Consider the following 6,401-nt stretch of genomic DNA (forward strand, 5'->3'; position numbering starts at 1 on the left):
TACATTGTTATGAACACTTTAAAAAGATTAGGTTATGAAAATTTGTATAAAGATTGACCACTTTTTTTTCTCGCATTTTTATCTACATTCAATTATTTGAAATTATTATTTTAATTATAAATATTATATAGTTATAATGACAATTTGATCAAATTTTAATCATTAAAAATATATATATTATTTGTAATAACTTAAAATGATTTAATAATTAAAAAATTCACACATTTCTGTAACATTAAACGCAAACATGAATAGCTGTTATGGTGAAATGAAACAAATTTTTATGAACACTTTAAAAGATTAGGTTAAAAAAATTGAATCAGTTTGGAATTGAATCATGACTCTGTGAATCAAATTATAATTGAATCATGACTCTGTGAATCAAAATCTAATTGAATCATGAGTATTTAAGGAATATTATGTGTTATTTAGTTTATATCCAAAACAAGTTTGTAGCAAAGACCTTTGTGGCTCAAACACCAAACTTGAAATTTGAAACTGAAAATGATGTTTACCATTTTAGAAAGTCATGAGTTTTTGTGCCATGGAGTTTTATTTTTCTGAATCTCTATCTGCGCTGCAGCAGTATCTCAGCTGGGAGTGAGTAGAAACCAAAGACCAGCTTGAATGTGGCTCCAAACGCCTCTATATGTTCATACTGTGGAATGCTCAGTTTAGACGACAGCATTGATATAAAGCATTAAATATTAGCTGCACTGGCAGAAATATACGAGCAGGTAGAAATAAAAAATTCTGTTATGATAGAATATTAAGATCCCTTGATCTCGTGAGGGAATTTATACTTAAGAATAGCTGTAGTTCTTCATTGAGGAATGGATTCATGAATGTGCTTGAATGCATCTAGTGTAGTTGCTTTGTGCAGCTCTAAGGCTTCAAACTTTCATTTGATTAAAGGAATAATCCAGGCAAAAAATTACAATTTGCTGAAGATGTGCTCACCATCAGGCCATCCAAGATGTAGATGAGTTTGTTTCTTCATCAGAGTTGGAGAAATGTAGCATTGCATCAGTGTCTCAGCAATGGATGCTCTGCAGTGAATGGGTGCCGTCAGAATGAGAGTCCAAACAGCTGATAAAAACATCACAATAATCCACAGCACTCCAGTCCAAAGCACAACTGTATTGAGTTTTGTTTTGCTTTTTTTTTTTTATATCTACATTCAATTATTATTTTAATTTAAATATTATATAGTTAAAATATTAAAACATTAATAAATTCTTAGTGTTAAAATGTTTATATTTTTAAAATTCAGTTTAAAAATTCACGCGTTTCTGTACAGCTGGGAGTGTGTGTATTGAATTACATTGAATTTTTTTGGGGGAAAAACATTAAGTTGTTTTCAGTGTGAAAAATTATTTTTCACTGGAAAAATGCAATATTATTTATGAACTCATTCAGCTGAAAGCAACAGTTTGAAGTTAAAAGCGTCTTAATGCTGGATTAGTTTCAGTTTTTGTCTTCTCCAGATGTTAACTGATGGACTGGAGTGGTATGTATTACTTGTGGATTATTGACGGCACCCATTCACTGCAGAGCATCCACTGCTGAGACACTGATGCAATGACACATTTCTCCAAATCTGAAGAAACATCAGATTTTTAGGGTGAACTGTTTCTTTAAGTCATAGCTGTAATGGTTGTACAGTTGTGAATTGGATGTTGCATTATACAGTATCTTTATTATAGCACAAGTAAGCCGCTCATGTGGCTTCAGACTGCAGTATTTTAAGTGCCAACAGCCTGTTTTTATCTGTTCTCTCAATCCGCAGGGTTCGGCACGAACAGCACAAGCCACGTTTGTATTTGTGTGCTTTAAACATATATAGGGTCCAATAAACAGGTGTTTACTTTTATATTTCTTCTTGTTCATGCAGTACTTGAGTATGTGTACTTTGTATATTCTATAACAAGAGCATGTGTGATTTGAGTTGGAGAAAAATTGAGCTTTAGAAGTGGCGAGAACTCTATTCAAGGACAAACTCTCTTGAGGTCCCAGCATCATTTCTGCTTACTCTGACGCAAGAGCCTTATTTTTTCACATGCATCTCATCTTAGGTTTCTCCTGCAGCTCTTGACAGCCTGATTATATGATAACAGTAGTTAATTCTGCACTGTTAAGAGTCATGCTGTACTGACCGCCTAATGCAATCAGCTGGAAACTCCAGAGCAAAGGCTCACGATATATCATCTTCTCTGAATTTAAAGAAAACCTGCTGAATAAATTTGTTTTACATTGAATTACCGGTGTGGTTTATTGCATTTACATATTCTCAAAACTTCCTGGAAAAGTCATATTTAAACCAATGGTTTCAATGAGATTGATTTATATATGCGTGAATTTGCTAAGTGTTATATTTGCTCAATTATTGCCCAAGCAAATGCATGTTTAAAAATACGCAATGCATTGTTCAAAACTTGTGAATATTTAGTTTTGAAAGTCCATATTGTGTTCTGCGCATCAATAAATCCTGAAAAAAAATCCATACTTTTGATCTTACTATTTTGAGGTCACAAGTCATTTAAAAAGGACTGTTTGGAGATTCAATTTAATACCATTAAAATGCTTACATTTTTGTTCACGTAGAAAATGTTTAATGGACAATCAGATATTAGCAGCTATTCTTATTAGACATTAAACATGCAAAATGTGTTTTACGTCGAATTAGCATGATTTACTCAGTTCTTTTCAGCATTACATATGCTGCAAAAATATTTAAACAAAATGATTTAAATATGCTTAATTTTTATTTTGTATTAGTTGATCAGCAAATGCAGTTAACCGACTAAAATTGACTTTTTTTTTCAAGTCCATACTTTTAATCTAAAACACTTATTCTGAACTTACATTTACACCATTCAACTTTTTGTTTTTCAAAATGGTTCACGCTATTGAAATCCTTACATGCAAGACTTAAAAACTTTTTTTTAAAGTTTAATAGACCAATTATATATTATCAACAGCTTGGCTCAAAATGCCTCATACATTAAAAATAAATGCAAAACCATCCCCATTAATTTTTTTTTGTTAAAATTAATATATTCTAGGCCTGTTGTGACTGAATATTGCACAGAATACAGGTTTACCGCCTCTGCCTGGATGCATTTCACAATGTTTTGTTTATGATTTAAACGTACAAAACGTAAAAGACTTTCAAAACCTTTTAACAAAAAAGTTTCCAAAACCTGAACCAGTGATTACACGGCAATCCACTGGATGCACCTGAAAGTCCTCAGGGAGGTACTGCAGACACACAAGGGTAAGAAAAACATAATGGGCATCTCTAACATGCATTTTTACACAGAGACAGAGGAAAAGTGCTCTCGTTTGCAAATGAACAGAAATCCCAGCAACTGTTTTCAACAACATTTTATTTGAACAAAGCTCCTGAAGCACATCGATGCTCCAGTCTACTTCAGCTTCTTCTTGGGACGCAGGTTGTTGGTGTGGCCGCACTTCTTCTTGCGGCAGTTGACGGCACGTGGGTGCAGACGGGCGTAACACCTGAGACGAGAACATGGCTTCATTATCATTACTTTCTCAACACAACACTGAACCATCACCAGCACATGCCCTACATCAAGAGGACAATCACTAGACTTTACAAGTGAAGCGTGCGCGCTTACTTGCGGCAGATCATCTTCTCGCAGTTGTATTTCTGGGCCAGCTGTCTGAGGGACGGCTCGATGATGCCTCCTCTGAGACGCAGCACCAGGTGGAGGGTGGACTCTGAGAAAAACCACAAACACCATCCAATAAATACAACAGCTCTTGACCAACAACAAATGCTATGGACATGCTTTCTTTTTCAAGTCCGTCCAGTATTTAGACACCTTTCTGAATGTTGTAGTCTGAAAGTGTGCGACCGTCTTCCAACTGTTTGCCAGCGAAAATCAGACGCTGCTGGTCAGGTGGGATGCCTGAGGAACAATAAAGACATGTTAGTGGTCTGGAGAAGAATTAAAAAATGTATGCAAATTAAATAATAATAAAAATAAATAATAAAAGACATGTTAGTGGTCTGGAGAAGAATAAAAAATAATAATAAAATAAATAAATATAAAAATAATAAGACATGTTAGTGATCTGGAGAAGAATTAAAAAATTAATACAAATTAAATAATAAAATAAATAAATATAAAAATAATAAGAGACATGTTAGTGGTCTGGAGAAGAATAAAAAATAAATATAAAAATTATAAGACATGTTAGTGATCTGGAGAAGAATTAAAATTAATACAAATTAAATAATAATAAAATAAATAAATATAAAAATAATAAGAGACATGTTAGTGGTCTGGAGAAGAATTAAAATTAATACAAATTAAATAATAATAAAATAAATAAATATAAAAATAATAAAAGACATGTTATTGGTCTGGAGAAGAATAAAAATGTAATACAAATTAGTGGTCTGGAGAAGAATAAAAAAATAATTAAATAATAATTAAATAAATGTTGGTTAGTGGTTTAAGGAATAAACTTGGGAACACAAATCTTCCTTAGTAATTGTCATTTATCAGTAATTGTTTTCCAGTGAAAATGTCTAGATTCCTAAATCAAGATGTATTTACTTGAGAAGCATAGTAACTATAGTAGTTTATAGTTATGTTTTCTGAGAAATGTATCAAAAATGAAGTGAGTTCATTATTAAAACATGAACAAATATCTGCCTTTGGGCTCAGAGAAAAGAAAAGAAAATCAACTTGATTTGAGAATGTCATTACCTATTGACAGAAACCTGTTATTGCTTTATGCATAATCTTGCTTAACCTTGTTCAGTTTCTCAGAAAACTAAATCTCAAGTAAATGTGTCTGGATATAAGGATGTTTATAAATATAATTAAAAATATATTTATATTTAAAAAAAATAATATATATATAAAAAAAATAAGTTTTTTTTTTTTTTTTTTAATTCGACTTGAACCCCTTTAAATCTCATTGTTAAAAAAAAATTATAATAATCGTGAGTTGAGTGAATCGTTACATCTTCATAAACCACTGTACAAAATAATACAACTATAACTCCGTATCATCTGTAGGCATGTACCATGCTAGATACCACATATCTTGTAATGAATGACATCAAAAACACCCATTAGTGATCATATCTGCCTCCACTGAGCATCACAGATGAGCTTAGTGTCACTCAAACGCTGACAGCGACCTGTAATGTTATAAAATAGAGTTAGCAGGATAACCTAAGCGCCGTCACTTCGATATATACACATGTGCTATGGGTTTCGGCCGCTTTATCGCAAGTCTGGAGTTTCTCTCGCACACATGGCACAAGCGGCCATGACACTCCACCGCCACACGCTCAGCTCCAAACCACACAAACGCGTCCAAATCCACCACATCACCCGCTTTCATAGCTCCGTTCCTGACCATACACATCTAATGCAGATATGTATACACACATACGAGTGAATAAGCAGTGAAAACATTATATAATGAGACAATATGTCGGACGCTAAGCCTCACCCTCGCCGTCTCTGCAGGTCCTGGCGGAAAAGAACGACGCGTTTCTCGGGCGTGAAGATCGTGTGTATTTGAGCGTTGGAGCGCCTTTAGCGCCGCCTGCAGGACAGGAGCGGAACTGCAGCACTGCACGAGGTTCCAAGCCAGATTCATCAAACTCAGAACTAAAGTACCTAAAACAAGATCTGTGCTAGTTTTATCTAGCTGCATAATCTGTCTCAGCTTTTTGTGACAAGCTGTTATTTATTGTGTGAATTTGAGTGAGGTTTGGTGTATAAAACTAGCTGTCTTTCTATGTACGAGCAGCTGAGATTATTATAAATATTATTTGTATGTAGAATTACAACTGCTATGTGATTTGATACAATAATTTACAATTGAATATTTACATTAATACGATTTCTAAATGTATATGTAATAACAATATTTCATGTTTAATATATATTTACATATAAAATATTATTAAATATAATAAATAGTAATTATATTATTATATATAATACAATATTAATATATATAAAATATCGTAATTACTATTAAATTAAATATTTAATAATACTATTTTAAAAATGTATATATCTATATTTCATAATTATAAAAATATGTATTTTATTACACACTCTATGTACTGTCATAATAATTTACAATTTAATATTTATATTAACATTTTTAAATGTATAATATTATACACACACACACACACACACATATATACAGTATATATGTCAACTTTAATGGATGAAAGTGTACCCCTTCTCTTTTGAATGTTACCATTACTTTCCATTCCATTTCTTCATCCACCCTCACGCTTGACTTTGCAGCCTTTGTTTTTTTCCCCATGTCACTCACCTCCAACCCTAAACTTGAACTTCCAGAGCTATTACTCCTATCTTTCCTCTTCC

This window comes from Sinocyclocheilus grahami, unplaced genomic scaffold (genome assembly GCF_001515645.1).
Source record: "Sinocyclocheilus grahami isolate Dianchi unplaced genomic scaffold, SAMN03320097.WGS_v1.1 scaffold216.1, whole genome shotgun sequence".
NCBI classification, from domain to species: domain Eukaryota; kingdom Metazoa; phylum Chordata; class Actinopteri; order Cypriniformes; family Cyprinidae; genus Sinocyclocheilus; species Sinocyclocheilus grahami.